Source organism: Lycium barbarum, chromosome 5, assembly GCF_019175385.1.
Source record: "Lycium barbarum isolate Lr01 chromosome 5, ASM1917538v2, whole genome shotgun sequence".
Taxonomy (NCBI): domain Eukaryota; kingdom Viridiplantae; phylum Streptophyta; class Magnoliopsida; order Solanales; family Solanaceae; genus Lycium; species Lycium barbarum.
In genome coordinates, this window is record NC_083341.1 from 7,669,260 (window position 1) to 7,688,128 (window position 18,869).

The window sequence follows — 18,869 nt, forward strand, 5'->3', positions numbered from 1 at the left end:
AATACTTGTGAAATAAGTCATTCATGTATAACAACTTTTTATATTGTCAATCATTAAATAATAAATGTTATAGTCCAGATACATAAGCAACTGCATATATAGTCCAGATACATAAGCAACTACATATAGTCATCACAATTATTCATTTTGACACTTCAATTAAGACGTGTTTCAATTAGATACGTCAACTGTTGAAGTGTCCAATCGAAATACGTATTAGTTAAAGTGTTAAAATAAAAAATCATGACAACTATAAAAGGAGTATACCTTGTAGCATTAGGTTCCCATTTCTAGTAAGTGATAGTAACTAGATTCACTACCCAACATAAAGGGACATCCGAACCAAAATGAGGGATTTAATTTCAAATGGACCTTTTTAACGTGTAAAAGAAAAACTAACTTAACTGGCTAATATATATGCTAGAAATTAAAGTCCATGGACTTAAAATAAAATTAAAAAAAAAAAAAAAAAAAAAAAAAAAAAAACCTCATTTCAGTTCAGAACTCACATAAAGGAGGCTGTTGGAAGTTGGTTCCCATCCCTTCCGCCAACTTCTTAGCAAAAAATTGACCGTTTGCCTTTCTTACCATATTTTTGTCTTCTAATTAGTGTTCAGTATTCCGTTCAGGATATCGATTAATTCGAATTCACATCGCATAAAGTTTGATAAAGGGGAACGATTCTTGCCAGGATTTAAAACATAGTCGAAAATTACAATTTTTTTAATGTTTAGAAGCCTTAGAATCAACTTCAGATATATGAGTCTGAAGTTGATGAATCTGAAATTTGTCATATTGTCTGTACAGTTCCATCTGCAGGCATTTAGGTATGAAGTTAGGCTTGACAGTCTTCAAAGTTCAACACGTTTAGGGATTGGGTTTCTTGATTTTGCGTATTCGACATGAGCCGGATGATCTATATACTCTGCAACACCTTCTGTACTGTCGAACCTTGACTAAAAAACGTGAGTGAAACCTTGGTGAAATTTCTCTATGCTCACATTCTCACCCCTGCAAAATGACATACTAATTGGATTACAATGCTTGTATGAACTTCCAAGAAAAGGAACTAAAATCACACTCAGTTATGATCATGAGACTGGCCAGAGTTATTATCAAGTGTCTCAAAGTTAGGCCCTGCCAAGCCTAACTTTAAATCTAAATGTTTGAAGTTAGCAACTGCATTATTCTTTGTCTGTCACGACCCAAACTGCAGGGCCGCAACGGGCACCCAGTTTGCTGAGCGGATAATCTACTGGGAGGACCGTCAACCTGTATATATCAGGACCTGCGGGCATGAAACGCAGCGTCTCCAGGCAAAGGGACGTCAGTACAAAGAAAGTACCGAGTATGTAAGGCATGAAAAGTAGCATACTAGAGACATAAAAGTAACATAAGACAAGAGAGAGTCAACCTATACATCTGAATGCCTCTGAGGGCTATGATATGCATGGATATCATACGTGTGCGTATATAACGCCTGGTCATACATATATATGCGTATATAACACCATCATGCCTCTGTGGGCATCCCATCGTATCATATCGTCCTCTGTAGGAATAGTCATCAGCATATAGCCAGTTGATCGGGGGTAGTGCGTATATAACGCCATAACCTTTCCCATAACCCATATAGGTATAATATAATATACGCGTATATAATGCCTATGTGGTCATGGTGTGTATATATATATACACACACATACACACATATATATGATGGGAGAACATCATGAACCTATCAGAGTGACGTAAAGTCGTTGCACCTCCGATTAACATTATGGAACTAACATTATCAACATAACTTACTTCTAAGGATCAATAAACATAAGATAAGATCAGTATCATCATAAATAGGTCGAGAACATAAGCTTCAAACAAATCTAAAAATTGAGCCGTTATGGATATCGTTCGTTTATGTTGCGTTTCGTAAAGGTCGTGCCAAAAGAAGAAAGGGTTAGCCTTAACATACCTTAACCTTGCTGCGTCCTTACTACTTCTCAAGCAATCCTTCAAACCACTCAATTCAATATACAATAACATAAGGAGATTCATAATCAATTCTAGGCAGAAATTATCCTGTAACTAAGCTAATAGCTCGTCTATGCAAATTTAGACAGCATCTCCCCTATAATAAGGAATCCCTCTCAATACCATATGCTAACAACAACAATCAGGACAGTCCAGCAAACATACATATCTATAACAAGAAGCCAAATAACACCAACAAGTCACAACTACATCACGACGAGCGACAAGCTCGGATTGGAAGCCGTATACCCCTTGTCGCTCCTTAAAACCTCTTATCTTAACTTGAAAATACTCTTAATGTGATTATGAAGTCATTTATCAATAATTCCATCTCTTTAACATGCATATATATCAAGAAAATCAGTCCACAATTCCAACTCCCTTCGATTACTAATTCTAGATACTAGTTCATGTTTAATCCTTCCATTTAACTTAACCAACCTTAAATTAACCTTAAGCACAAGCAAGAACACAATATACTTACCTCTTACAGTAGCTTCCAGTCGAAATCCAAGAGTTATCATGCTTACAACAACCCTCAATGGCAATACAACATCATAGAAGTGCTAATCTTCACTTAAGTTAATCTTGGGCTAAATTATCAAAGTTCGCTCTTAATCACTTATAAACTGCTTGGGAGGGTTTTTCGAAGTATAAGGATGAAATTTGAGCAGAAAATGAGTTAAAATGAACCCTTAAACGTATTTAAAACAAAACGAGGTCGGGCATCGCCTTGGGAATGCATCGGGATATGCGATGCATTTCACCAAATACGGCCCCATTTCCCTTCGCATTTCCAAGCAGAAAACTTAGCAACTCCCTACCTCCAAATGTGGGCAAGAATGCGAGGCATTCTCCCATATGCGTCGCAGAATCCAACCACAACACAGAACTTCGTCGAAACGTATTCTCTTCAATTCGTTTAGCCTCTAATCCGTTCAACCCTCACTAAACATGGACTTAAACTCTCGTACACTCAAGATGGGCATGTCTAATATTGTATAACCTCGACGATAAACCCGCTCTCAAGGTCAATGACGACTAAATCACAATGAGACTCTACGTACGAAAGTACGAGATGTAAAATTGTCACAATATAATTTACCACAAACTTTTCTTCATTTTGGATTTATTCCTTTCGGTACAACGATCCATCTTTGTTCATAAAAAGAGGTCCAAAGAAAACTTCATTATTGTGAGAGACAAAGTACAAAGGCGTTTTAATAAAATTAGTGGCCTAAAGCTAAATTTTAATTTGCAACCTTAAGTATATAAACATCTATAAAAAATTAGTATTACCTTTTAATTTACTAATTTTTTTTCATAATTGTTGTCTTTTACTTCACATAGTAACATTAATATTTATAATTAATTCAAGTTAATAAGATGTTAGACATGTGTTTTAAATACATTACCTTGGATGTTTTTGTCAAAAATTATTTTATAATATGAAGATTTGAATAATTTAGTTCAAAGTTCTAAAATATTTCTCTTAAAAAGTAGATAGATTTTTTTCTTTCTTTTATTATATAAATTTTGTACTTCTTTTACTACCTTCAATATTGTCTAAAGAAAACAAAATCATAACTTTCATCCTTAAAAAATTTTGGGGCCTCAAAAGTTTGGGGGCTTAAAGCAAAGGCTTTACTAGCCTTACCGTAGAGCCACCCCTGACAAAGTATGCAACACCAATACAAAACCAAAAATTATGTTAATATTTGTCAAGTAACGAAAAATTAAATTACAATGAAAAGAAAAGTCAGCAACGTCTGATTTTACTATTTACACTTTTTTGTTAACAATGTATTTGTCCGAAGATTTGCTAACTCTGATTACAAATTAAGAGCATGTTTGGATGGACTTATGACTTATGACTTGTATGTCAAAAGCCATAAGTAATCCTAACTTATGGCTTTTGGCTTATTTCTGTTATTTTGACTTAAAAATAATTGCTTAAAAACACTTTTTTATCTTACTCAAACATTATAAAAATGTTTAAAAGCTATTTTAACTTAAAAGCACCTAAAATAAGCCAATCCAAACAGGCTCTAAATACTTAAAACAATCAAATAAACCTTAAATAGCACATATAAAATCAGGTGCAACTCCTATTTCCTACTAAGATAATGTCAGAATGATAATGGGTTTCTGTTCTTTCACTATTCTTCTCGTGGGCCTGTGTTTTGTCAAGAGAATTATCGTGGGTTTCTTTTACTCAGGTTCGTTGAGGCCCTTAAAACGTGACATGCCTGAGGGTTCTCCTGTTGTGAATCCAAAGACGTAACTTCCCTGAGAGGCCATTTTGATTGGTGATCATATCTAACCGGGCAATTCGCAGGAATGCCCTTATTTTGGGGTGGTCTTAATTTTTATCCATTAAATTGATGGTCTTTAATTTTTGTCTTTCATTAGAACTTGGTTTCGGGTTCGAACTTCCGCTCAGTCAAAAATTTTTTTAAAAAAAATCGCAAGACAGACTTTAACTCTGACTTAAGGCAGAATTTTAAGGCAGAATTTTGCCTGAAGTCAGAGAGTAGAATTCTCCTGGCATTTGCTACATAATGAAGCTGGAACAAACTGTCTCAATAAGGCATAAGGCAGAGTTTGCAAGAACTAGGAGTGGTCTGATTTTCCTTTATTACTGGAAGTTTTCAATTTATTCTTATACCTTTTATTTGTTTTCTTTGTCTACTGGAAATTGGCATGCTTGGCAATGTTTATGCTGTTAGTGCAACTATAGCATGCAAATAAGATTAATAGGAAAAACACTCAACCGACTTTAAAAAATGGTTAGCTAGGTTTTGGTTATGCAGTCGGACAGCATTGTGGTTGTGCTTTGTTGCAGGTTGAAGAGACCTCATATGGGATAGGGAATCCATCTCCATCACCATATGGAATCTCTCACGTCACAAACTGTATTATGTTTGGCATATGTATATAATGAGCAATTAGATTACCATGAATCTAGATGGGAGGTATTTAATGGAAAGTACATCTTTACTTTTTGGAAAATCAGACCACTCCTAGTTCTTGCAAACCAGAACATTTCCCCCTGTTTCTACTCACCTTCAATGCCTTAAGGCAGAGTTTTGCCCAAAATTTAAGGTAGAGTTTTGGGCAAAACTCTGCCTTTACCTTCAAAATTCTGTCTTGCGATTTATTTTATTTTTAATTTTTTTTACTAAACTGGGGTTCGAACCAAGAACCTTGGGGTAGTAGGCGAAGGGCAAAAATTAAAGACTATCAATTTGAGGGGCAGAAATTAAAGACCACCCCAAAAGAAGGGCAATCCGCGCAAAAAAATGTATCTTACCTGGCGCCTAGCTTACTAACTGGTGTCCGTAGGGTGCATATATATCTTATGAGTTATGACCTCCATTTATCTTGTAATAACCCTTAACTATGGAGTTCTGCTCTAGTAGTTTTCTAATTGGCATTATGTTTATGTGGCATCATGTACATAAGGTCATTCAGCTGCATTGTAAAATTAACAATGGTACTCTAAAAATATACTTGACAGAGTAGTGCATAGGTTTATGCCTGTCTTTCTTGTCGATGACTTCTTGGAGCTTTGTAGTCAGCTTTTGAGGTCTAATTCTTGATGTTTATTCTTTTTGCTTTTCATGCGTAGGCAATTATTGGTTTTCTAAACCCTTTATCTCCTTTGGTTGGTTGCCTTTAACTGCACAAAGTGAATAATTATACATCTTAGTTCTCAAGTATTTGGGTTTACAAACAATAGTAAAGGTCATGACCTAATAAATGACTGCAAAATGAACGATGAATTTGCTCCCTTCTATTTAAAAAGGAGGTAATGGAAACACGAATCTGAGTTTATTAATGCAGTTGTGCTGTTCATCATTCATTCCCCCATGGTAAGAGAAGAAAGAAGAGCATTCTTCCTCGAGATTGTAATAACAATGATTTTAAACAGTTCAAGCTGACCAAAAGTAACTCGCAATAGCAGCTATCAAGTGATGCAATAGTTTCAAACAAGCAAGAGACACACCCTTTAGAAAAGTTTGACATTCTTATTGGATTTCAGTAAAGTAAAAACCGATATACCTATTACTACGTGCATGTGCATCCATTTGTGAACCAGTTTAGGGACTGAGTTTCTCTGGTTTGTAGTCGATGACGAGGACTTTCTCAAGCTGAGGAATCAATGTGTTTGCATATTCAACATGAGCTGGATGGTCTATATACTCTGCAACACCTTTTGTACTATCGAACGTTGACTCAAAATGTGAGTGAAACCTTGGTTGTAGTTCTCTATGCTCACATTCTCACCCCTACAATAATGACATACAAATTACACATCAATACAGGTATGAACTTCCAAGAGAAAGAAGTAAAATCCCACTCAGTTTAGATCATGACAACTGGCAGGAGTCGTTATCAAGTGTCTCGAGGCTAGCATTCTAATTCTTCACAATCTCCTTTTTGCCCCAAGTTCCTAGATATAAAGCCTTAGGGCATTGCCAACAAAAGAAAGACATACTCCCTCTGACCCAATTATGTGACGGTGTTTGATTAGGCACATAGTTGTATAAAGTCTTAGGGAAATGCCTTCATAGGTTCAATGAGATTGACAAGATTAGCATATTGCTTAATCAGTTGGTCTATTTGGTCAGGTGGAATGCCATCTTTGAACTCACCAAAATAACAAGCTAATGAAAACCAAGAATGTCAAAGTTTTTCTTTTTATTTCTCTAATGGTAAGAACCAAGAAAGTCAACATTGAACCCAAAACTCACACGAACATATAAAAAGGGGTTGCTCCAATACTCAACTAAAAAAGAGAAAAATCATCCACAGCTAAGGAAAAACAGGGGGAAAAGGAAATGGGGCTGAACAGTAATGTCAAAGATTTGTGGAGGAGAAAGTAAAGTAAGTTCAACAGATCTAGAAAATTCCTTTCTTTTATCAGATTGACCTTTTAACTTACCAAACTAATAGCTAATGCAAGCCAAGAATGTCAAAGGTTCTTTTTTTCTAATGATGAGAACCAAGATTGTCAACATTGAACCTAAACCTCACACACACACACAAAGGGATTTTTTTTTCTAATTTTATAAGCTTTTTACTAGAGATTTTTTTTTTAAAACATAAGAGATCTTAATAAATAAATAAGAAATCTTGAAAAAGTATTTTTTTCTATTTAAGAGGGCAATAAATCTCATTTTATCCGCTAAACAATGTAGAACTTTTTTATGCCATTAAGTTAAGTGACCTACAAGTAACATGTATTAATATTTGTAATATACCTAATTTGGTAACCTAAAAAATAAGAGAGTTGCTAAATGACCACACCAATTTGACCCAAATTTGGCCACATTTATGTAAAAATCACCATAACCTCTATTGTATAATTTTAAATTAAAATAAACTTTGAGAATAAAAGATAGAAATGACATTAAGTAAGCATAAATTATTAAATTTGTCCTAAATAGTCATATGAATTTACCCCATTTAGGTCATTGTGGCCATAATAGTGTGGCCAAAAGACCTTTCCGAAAAAATAAAATTAGTAATCTGTTATAACATCATTGAAGATTTGTATAAAGTAAAGAGAGGGTACCAATGAAAAGCCTTCATAGGTTCAATGAGATTAACAAGATTAGCATGCTGCTTAATCAGTTGATCAATTTGGTCTGATGGAATGCCATCTTTGAATTTTGCTAGCATTATGTGTTTTACAACTCCTCCTTTAGCACCCTCCATTTCAACTCTTTTTCTTTGTTGGTCTTAGCAATTGGCAAGATGAGAGGAGCAATTTTATTAGTGTTTATCTTATCTTATCTATATATTATTAGAAGCAGAGGAAAGAAGCACCACATTATGTCAAGTGTCATAATCATTATTAAGACAAAACAAACTACCTTTCTAACTAAAAAGACTTTTGAATTTTAAATTAGTAAAAGAATAAGATAATTCCAAGAAAAAACAATCTCACGCTTAAGCCAAGTTAAAAAGAATTCTGAAAATTTGTTTAATAAATGAGCACACTTTAAAAACAAAAACAAAATATAAATGGATATAATAATAAGAAAAAGACCAAAAACAATTTAACTAACGTAAACCAACCCCTTTATAGAAGCCAAGACTGAAATTATGATAGAATTGTGAAGTAAATAAACATTTTGATTTAAGATAATAACATCAGAAGACTTTAAAAAAGATTGTAACCACAAGTCCAGAACCACTGTTATAGCAGAAAACAACTAAAGAAACCCGACAAAATAAACAGGGAATAGTTTTAAAAAAAGGAAGAATTTGAATTTGAAAATTAAATTACCTAAATCAACCCCAAAATCCTCCTACGTCTGCCTAGTTTCCCAACTCCCCATTTCCCTCATGCATTATGACACACAATCACTCCCACAACTCATACACACGGTTACACATGCTTAAACACCCCGTAAACTTGAATTAGGTGTGAATATGTAAAAATCTAGTGTTAAGATGATATTTTATCTATATGAATCCATTCTTGATGAATTCGGGTGGAAGATGGTCGTTTTGAAGTCAAACCAACTAGTGAAGTTCTTAAGGGCTCTTAAATTCGCCTAAGTTTTTGGTAGGTCTGTCTTCTGGGCGATTTTCATGAAAATGTGTTGCGAATTTGGAAAAACTTCCTTGATGAAAGTTGTAGATCTTTGAAATATCTTTCTAACGGTAGGTCGCCCAGCCCAAACAAAGTTGCGTACAAAAGTTATGCCCGTTTTACTAAAGTCTGTCTTCGCTGGAAATTTGGCTTGTGTTACGGTGAGACGTTACGGACCATAACACGTGTTACGAGCTGTAACATGGAACCGTAACGTCTCAAAAATCACCAGAACTCTCTGGAAATTTCCACTAAAGGATGGTCCAAAGAACGGTCCGTAACACGAAGGACGGTCCGTCCTTCGGAGGCATCCTTTGGCCCGTTTTCACCAGAAAAGTATAAATAAGACCTTGTTTTGTTTATTCCTCCACTTTCTAAACAACCCTAAGGACGAAAATCATTCCTCCAAGTCTCCAAATCAAAGGTAAGAACATCCCTAACTTACTAATTCATTCTAACATTAAACCCATGATTCTTAACATGATTCTTGTGACCAAAACCTAGGGTTTGCAACATAATTCTTCCCAAAGTGATTCAAGCTAGGTTTTGGGTGTTCTTCATTAAAAAAGTGAATTGTTAAACCTTGTTTAACAAACTAAGGTATGTCTCTCTTTTAAAAACCTTATTATGGATATATGTCTTTTTCTCGAAAGTTTTTTATTGAATAAAAAAGGTGAACTTCTCATACAAAACCCTAATGTATGACTCTTTTAAAATCTTTTTTTTTTTTAATATAAAGGTAATTTGTATGTCTCTTTTAAAAATCCTTTTTGACTATGAAGGTGATTTGTATGTCTATATTCCAAAAATCACCTTTTCAACTATGTCTACTCGTGAAGTACGCTTATATTGTGAAAGCATGAATTGTATTTGAGAATCCTTCCTTGATTGTTTGTATAAGTTATAACTCTTGTTTGGTGGAATTTATTCTGGAATTAAAGATGATTTCTTTTTGACAAGGTCATGCGTGTGTAGAGTCAAGCCCGCATCGAACCTTATACGAACTATACTACTTTGTGAAACTCGTTTTTGCCATTATTGGATGATTGAACTTATTTTTCTAAAGGTTGGACCTTAAACTTGTTTTGCTGTTGAATGGATTTTGTTGAACTTAAAAATTGAATAACAGACTTGAATAAGACTCTAAATCGGTTATAACTTGAAATGCCTCTATTTTGAGATGATGACTTGAGAAGTGAGATTCGACTCTAAGCCATGATTGATAATTTGGTAATATGACATGATTTGTATTTTGTTTGTGTTTGGGCCTGTATGGGAAAGATGTGCTAGTCCAGAGGATGATTAGTCGTTATGGATCCTAACGTATCGATACGAGTATTGCTGTGTCAGTCCAGAGGACGATTGACCTCCGTTGCTTCCTAGCGCGGAGTATCTATTGCTGTACTAGTCCAGAGGACGATTAGCCTCCGTATCTTCCTAGACCGGAGTATCTATTGTTGTGCTAGTCCAGAGGACGATTAGCCTCTGTTGCTTCCTAGCCCGGAGCATCTATTGTTGTGCTAGTCCAGAGGACGATTAGCCTCCGTGGTTTCCTAACCCGGAGTATCGATTGATTGATTAGTTTGCCTATGAGTGGCTTGTTTCGTATCTTGTTGCCTGTGAGTGGCTTGTGGCGATATTGAATTCGTAAGTGAAATGCTTGGCATGGTAAATGGTAAGAAGTTAAGTTAATATGCCTTTCGTTGTTGGATTCTTTCATGACTCTTTAATGTTGCTGACTTACGTTATTCCTGGGTTTGAATTGTGATTTTCATTAATATCATTTTATTAATTTTATTCATCATATCTTGTTTGTAACTATTGCCCCTTAGACACTCACTAAGTACGAACCATTGTTGTTTTTTATGGTATGTTAGGTAACGGATAAGAGCAGGTTCTTAACACTTCAGGCGCTTAGGAAGGACTTACTGTTGTTGCTGATTTGGTGAGCCCACATGTTCATTCGTGGGACACCCTATTTATTTTTTTGTTCATTATTAGTTTTTCGGGTTGTGTCCCAATGAGTCAAACTATTATTCTCTTATCTTAGAAGCTCCATAATATACGTTCTTGTGGCTAGTTGTTGAGTTATTGATTAACTCTCGGGCACGTTATTACGTTTGACTAAGTATTGGATGAATAAAGACTTCCGCTGATTTAATTCATATATTCATGATTTGTTATACTTATTTTATAAACTGTTGGAGGCGAATATTGAACCTGGCGGGTTCAAGTGTCATTATTGCACGGTTTAGGTTCTTCCGATGTTATTCATTACGTCGGATGCCGGTCTCGTCTAGGATGGGGTTTTGGGACGTGACACATGCACACCCAAATATATATTACACTCTAACGGGATATATGAGCAGGGACGAATTTAGAGGGTGCCATGGTGTTCATCTGAATACCCTCGGTAAAATATTACATTGTATATATAGGGTAGATTTTCTGTGTTTATGTACATATATTAACTTTTGAACACCCTAAACAAATGCAAAAAAGTTAGTTCAAGTGGTCCAAGGTGTTCAAAATTGTCTCTAGTGTCCTAGGTTTGATTCTCATTGACAACATTATTTTTAATATTTAGCTTTTGTTGTTTTTCCGAACCCCTTGAGTTAAAATCCTGAATTCGCCACTGTATTCGAGGGCACAAGCACAGAAGGAGATAAAATAAAAATAGAGTAAAGTTTGCGTCTTCTTCACCTTTCCATAGCCACCATGAATTGATTTTCTTTTCGTGTATTCATTTGCGTTGCAGGTACCATGGAAGCAATTGTATTAGACCAAAAATAAAAATAAAATACATCAGAAGCAAATTAAACACCAAAAGGTACCTGTATTAAAAGTTTGGCCAAAGTCATAGATAGACTCCTGAACTTGTCCTGATTTTTCATTTAGACCCCTTAACTGAAACATTGACCATCTGGACCCTCGAACATAAGATAAATTGTGTCATTTGAACCCCTCATGCCAGCTGGGCACACGCTTGCAGTGCACTGCTTTAAACAGAGCGTGAGAGACCAAATTTTTTCTTTTTTTTTTTTTAAATTTTTAATCATTAAAAAGTAATTTTAACAAAAACTCTATTTTAAAATCTATTTAAATAATTAAAAAAAAATTGAAAAACCCAACTCATCCTCTCCGATAGCCCAGTTCGCTCGCCATTGCCTCCGCCTCCGCCGCTGTTCCACTTCAAAATCTATTTAAACAAATCTCCGACAAAAATGACGCCATTTTTTTAATTATTTAAATAGATTTTGAAGCGGCGGCGGCGGCTGCGGTGGGGGCAGCGGAGGCAGCAGCGGCAGTGGCGGTGGTGAAGTGGGCTTTCGGAGAGGATGGGTTGGGTTTTTCAGATTTTTTTAAAATTATTTAAATAGATTTTAAAAGTAATTTTTCTTAAATTTTTTTTTTTTTGTTGACATGACTTATTTTTATTGGTCTATTTTTCCATGTCACTGCAAGTGCACTGCACGCGTGTGCCCAGCTGGCATGAGGGGTTCAAATGTCATAGTTTATCTTATGTTCGAGGGTCCAGATGGCCAACGTTTCAGTTAAGGGATCTAAATGAAAAATCATGACAAGTTCAGGGATCCATCTATGACTTTGGCCTAAAAGTTTTTTGGCATATAGGTCATTTACATGGGCAATTTGCAGGATTGCCCTTCGCTAGGGGTGATTTTTAATTTTTGGCCCTCAAATTGGTGGTTTTTAATTTTTGGCCTCTGCCTTGTAAATTCTGGCTTAAGGTAGAATTTGCATGGACAGAATTTGCGAAATTGTCCATGCAAATTCTGGGGTCCTTTGCAGAATTTGCAAAATTCTCCCTTAAGGTAGAAGGGAAAACTTAAAGACCACCAATTTGAGTGACAAAACTTAAAGACCACCAATTTGAAGGACAAAAATTAAAGACCACTGTTGACACCCAATTTTGTCCCGCCTCTCCCCCGATATACCTATTTGTACCTCTGGTATTTTGAGAAATTAAAACAATATGCATTTTAATTTTACTATAATTATTAGTCTTTTATTAACGCCCCGTTTTATTATGCGCTGCAGTTATTATTATTATTATTATTATTATTATTATTATTATTATCATTATTATTATTACTATTATTATTCTTAAAATTATCATTTTTTATTACTGATTGTCATTAATTATTATTATTCCTGTTATTTCCATTATCGTTATTATTATTATTATTAGTATTATTATTAATAATTACTAATCATTATCATCAGCGTTATTTTTTGTTATCAATCATTAATCATCATTATCATCGTTATTTTTTATTATTATTGTCTTATCAACAACTGTTATTTATTACTATTATCATCATTATTATTTCTTCTTATTATTATTATCATTGTTATCTTATTATTACCACTATTATTGTTATTATTATTAATTTATTAACATTTTGTCACTATCAATAATTGTTATTTATTATTATTATTTTATTATTAATTATTATCATCTTTATTATTATTAATTATTATCATTTTTAATTATCAATATTTGTTATTACTATTATTATTATATCTATTATTATTTTTTATCACCATTATCATCAATATTATCATTATTACCATTATCATTATTGTTATTAGCAGTATTAATACCGTTATTTATTTGCTGCCATTATTTAGTATTATTCAAACTTGCATTTCTCAACGTTTCTACCAACTTCCGCATACGCATCGCATTTACTTCGCACATTTTAATGATAGCATTTGTTATTAAATATTATTGCACGGTCATTTGCGACATCATGTAATTTTTACCCGGGTCTTTTTATAATTACATATTTCTATATTAGGTGATATTCTGGCACCCTTAGTACATCGTTAATCAAAATGCGTCTCTTATTCAAATTTAGAAGCCAAACTATTTCTTGCACTCAGTCCGTATTTTGATTTACCAAACCCCAAATCAAGGTCCGATTAATTCCTAAATATTTTGGGCTAGCCCATATTTTTTATCTCAATTTTTAGACCAGTCCATGTTTTTAATTCCCTGGCCCATTCTCTTAATACCCGGTCCAAAAATCAACCCAGTCCATAAATGAACCGGGTCCAACCCGCATCAGCTTCAACAGAAGGGAAACCCTAGGGTTTCCCTTCATTCTTTTTACTCCCTCCGCCGCTTCCTCCTTCTCCCTTTCCCGCCTCCCTCGCCGCCGCTCCCACTTCCCCCCTTTTTCTTCCTTCTTCTCCGCTCCCCACTCACCCTTGTCCCCCACTCTTCTCTCTCTCCCGCTCCTTCCCTTTTTCAAGCACAAAAACAAAAAAAGCAAGGAGGCAAAAATCTATAAAGAGGAACGACGAGGAGGAGAAGAGGACGGGGAACGAACCAAAGCCCCCAAAAAAAGGGATACAGATCTTGAACCCCGAAATTTCCTGAAAAGAACAAGTTTTTCCATTGGCGAAATCCCCTGAAAATAACGAATTTTCCGGTGGTGGAAATTCCCTGAAAATAGAGTTCTTTGAGCCGCACAAAAGTCCCAAAAATATTAAGCCTGCAGTTAGTTGTGATAATTCAAGATATCAAGTCAAAAACCCCAAAACAATTCTCGTTTTCGTCTGCTCTGTTTGTTGTTGTGAATCCGAGCCTCTCGAGCTCGGATTTGGGTAGTCTTCGAGGTAAATCTGAAACCCCGCACCCCATTTCGCTGCACCCAAAAGAGGTGATTCTCCTTTTCCTTTTGGTGCCTTTCAATTTATTTTAGGATTAATAGTTCTGTTGTAGTTCATTTTACTGATTCTATGTGATCTGTGTATATAGTCTAAATATATGTATATATGTTAGAATAGTTAGTCTGTGTTGAATCATATTCGTGTTTAGTTTTGATTTTAGTTTAAAAAAGAGTAAAGATTATATGAATCAATTTAACCAGTAATGGAAATTAGTTCATGCCGTGATTTTCCTTTTTCTTCGTATATCTTGCAGTTTCCAGGCATCTTTGTATGCCAAATTGAATATGAATTTAGTATGTGTATTAGGTGATGTTCGTCGAATGTTGTGGCCCCCTTTTTTTTTAGTGCCTTTCGTATGTCTTAGATATGTCGATGGGTTGAACTTTGCTGCTGTTCTATGCCCATCATTGTGTTTTTCTCTGTTAAGTTGTTGGCTACTATAATATGAGGGCAATACTATACTAAGGGAGCCGCTCAGTTTGAAGGAAACAAATGCTTTCATTTGATGAGAGTGTAGTGTTAAGCCTAGCTGGTGTCTGTTGCCTCCATATTTCGATACAAAATACTTTGTTGTTCTGTTTGTTCGCCTCTGTAAGCAATTAAATTAAATATAGAATTGGGCATCATAGGCTATAAAACTTGCAATTAGTTGGCTACTGTGAGGTTGTTTGTATTGATTAAAGCATGCAATATGGTAGCTCTTAACCCAGAAAAAGGCCTGTTATGCTACATATCTGCTTAAGTGCCAATTGGTTGTTAAATATGATAGTCTACTCTGATTCCCCCCCCCCCCCAACCGAAAATGCTTTGTTTCCAACGGTCTCGTCTTGTCAAAACATTCTTGAAGACTGAAACAATGGTATGGATGCTTTCATTTATTGATAGAATGAGCCTAAGTTTGTGAAGAACACCTCTGCATTTTCTTCCTTTTCCTAGATAGGCCAACTCGATCCTTATTTGTTTCTGGCTTTCTGCCTTGATGTATTTTTGCTGCTTTGCTTAGTTTGTTGGTTGTGGCATTTTGAGAATAATGTTCTAGTTAGTTGGGAAGCATGGCTGCTGATTAATTGGACCATGTATGACTTGAAACACTTGTTGGTTCTTATTGGTTTAGTTGATCCTTTGATAAAAGAGTGTATAACCCAAAACATGGTGCTTATTGTCAAATGAAAGTGTTTGAATTCTGTCCATAGGAATAGTTACTGGTGTGTTATGGTGTTTAGAGATCCCCTTCTCTGGAAAGAATGATAAGTGTGTAATTACAATAGTAATGTTTGGTCTGAGTTTTGTATGAAGGTTCATTTTCTTGAAACTAAAATTGGAACTGTTTAACTGGTGCTTTCTAAATCAATGTGTATGAATCATTAAGTTATGCAACTTATGAACTAATAATATTACTAATAAGAAGTTTAGGTGCTGTTCCACCATATTGTGATTGTTGCTTTGCCTGAAACTCAAATTGTTGATCTTGTCACATATAAACACATGATTTAGTCCAGACCCATTCATGTAATCCTATTGTGACCCTCATGTAAGCTAACATACTTACTACCTTCATCTCATTCCTGAACATGGTCCTGCCTATATCTAATATGTGCAAAGATTCCAAAAGATGATTCTGAATTTATCCTGACCATTTGTTGCTTTGCCATTAACTTCTTGTTGTTACATGCATAGCTGTGATTCTGCTCAGTTTAGCTGAAATTGATGGCCTTTTGTGACTTGAGATTATTAAATCTACTTATGCCCTATCTTGCATAAGTACATATGTCATAGACTAACCTCTTGGAAATATCTGCCTAAATGACATGCCTGCTAGACTATACGTTGCATTATATTACCGTGAGTGTTTGAATTAACCTAAACCCCCCTAAGTGTGACCCTGCTCACCCCTTTCTTCTCCTTAGCTTTAAATGTTTCATGTTTGTTTCTTTGTCTGTACATCACTTCATCTGAACTCATTTTCAATGATCATCTACTCATCTGCATATGGTATAACCTCATTTGCATCATGATCTGGATGTAACTGGTTAACATATAGGTCCTTCTTCTTGCTTCATTGCATATGTTTGTTAAATGCCTTCTTATCTATTTTTGAATCCTTCATGCCATGCCATGCCATGCCTTGACTTAATTAGCCTACTGATGCCTTGACAAAACTGCTGCTGTTGTTCTACAATCTGAGGAGATCTCTGCTATAGCTTTTAGCTGAGTCTTTTGCTGAAATTTTACTGCTGAAACTGTGGGATTCAACTGGGTGGTGGCTGTTGTTGTTTTTTTGTTTACTGCTGAAACTGCTGCATTTGAATTAACCATTTACTGCCTGCTGAATTAACCATTTGTTGCCTACTGAAAGCTTTTCAATATTGACCTTCTTTACATCCCTATGAATGTGTATACATAAATATGCTTTGAATATATATACACAATATATACATAATCTACTGATCTGTTTTAAGTTTACATTATAGATGTTTGGTCTTATTCGTTGATTATATACTAATCCTTTTCCTTTCGTTTTATGCATGACTGTCATATACGAGTCCGCGTGACTCGTTTTTCTCTTGCATTCGATGTTGGGCTAAAAGCCCAATGCAATCTTCTCGGATCATTTCCCATCAATTCTGTCCGCAACAAAGAAAAAATGGAAACGAAATTCCGGGCCAAAGCCCAATAGACAAGAACAGCCTCAGCAGTCTAAAAATAATTGGGCCAAACCCCAATAGCAATGGATCGCAGCAGTCCAAAGAATGGGCTGAACCCATTCAATTTTATTCATTCCTCTATTTTATTTCCTTTATGCATTTAATTTGTATTGCATGGCTAACATTTTTGTTTTGTTAATTTAGATAAACCTTAGTGAAATTAGTGGGTTTAGTTTTAGCAATGGGTAGTTAGTTTAAGGAAGACTAAATTAATTCCATAAGTTTTCACTTTCTTCTTTTCATGTTAAAATGTCTAATATTTATTTTTAGAATAATTGATTTGCAAAATGGCATGACTTTATATTTTAAGTAAAGGGAATCATATTTATCCTTACTATCAAACACATTTCAAAACGTCACTAACACGCGATATAAACTTAAATATGTTTTATAAAATAACTTTTTTTAGTTTTGAGTTAATTACACATATGTTTGAAGTATAATTAATAAAGGACAAAGAAAGTTCACGTTAGCTATTTTTATGTTTTGTTTTTAAATTGCACAATCAATTAATACCTCATTATTGAGTTGTTTCAAATATTTATTGAAGTATCGCATAAATTCGTATTTTCCTTTATTCATATGCAAATTATCATATTTTGCAAATCTTATTTTAGCATTATTATACTTCCCTTTGAAGCAATAGCAACATTTATAAGCTTTATTTGAAACAGCATTTAAAATCTTCTTTTTTTTTATAAGTTACTATATTTTTACAGGCATTATCTTAAATAGCATCATTATTGCTCTCATTTAAAGTCTAAGCAGCTTTTTATAAGTCTTATTCTCAAATAGCATTTAAACTCATCTTTTATGCAAACTATTATTTTCTGTAAATTATATTTCACACGATATCATCATATTTTCTTAAAATCTAGCAATACTTCTTAGCCGTTTTTCTTAAAATTCAAACACTGCATTCGCATCTTTAGCCTTAATTAATTAACCTAAGTTTGGCCGGATAACCGTAGTTAACGGATTCTAAAGGATGCCTAACCCCTTCCCTTTAGGATAATAGAGAACCCTTACCTAGAATCATACTGGTTAAGCAGACTATTAACGGAGGTTTAGTTAGTTTTACCTTAGTTAATATCTAGGTGTCCTAATTCACCGTTAAATTAATTAGGTGGCGACTCCTTAAAACAAAGCAATTTAGGAATCTCCAATATGTTGTACTCCGCTCTAACCCAGGTTAAAATGGGGTATAACAGCTTGGCGACTCCGCTGGGGAATTTTAGGTTCTTAACCATAACAACTTAGGTTAATAATTAAATTTGTTGGATGTTTGGTTGTTTTCTTTATTTTTTTTGCCTTTATTGTTGCTTTATTTTTTTTATGTTCTTTTAAGTGATTGTTTTATTGTGTAAATTTTCTATGTAATATGTATGTTATTGCTTTCCTTAAATTGGCATTCCGCTCATATTTCTTCCACTCCTGGAAAACTCACACATATTCACACACTTAAAGCGGCTTCGCAGTTTGCGCCCGTGCACTACTAAATTACCCCTTTAGTTGGATTGGTCTAGTGGATTTAGTCGATCAGCGGTGCAGTCGACGGCCACGGACTTTCCACTCCCAAGTTGTCCGCTTGGGGGAGCCTTGCGTCATAGGAAAACAACTCCTAGTCAGCCTAAGATAGAGCTAAGCCAAAACCCTTTAAGGGCATGCACGAACCTAGGAGGCTTAATACCCAGGGTGTATTAAGTCCATTAGTCAACCTCTTCCAAAATGTCCAGGTGGGTCTACGACCCCGAGCGACGGTTATCACGTTATGTGCATTGATTTGAAGGATGAATGTGCGTTATGTGGACCATGTGCTATTTAGG

General features: G+C 34.9%; 1 pseudogene; it reads right to left on the reverse strand.

The window, feature by feature from the left end:
- Positions 1 to 5,843: 5,843 nt before the first annotated feature.
- On the reverse strand, positions 5,844 to 7,817 carry LOC132642252 (stress-response A/B barrel domain-containing protein HS1-like; annotated as a pseudogene).
- Positions 7,818 to 18,869: the final 11,052 nt, after the last annotated feature.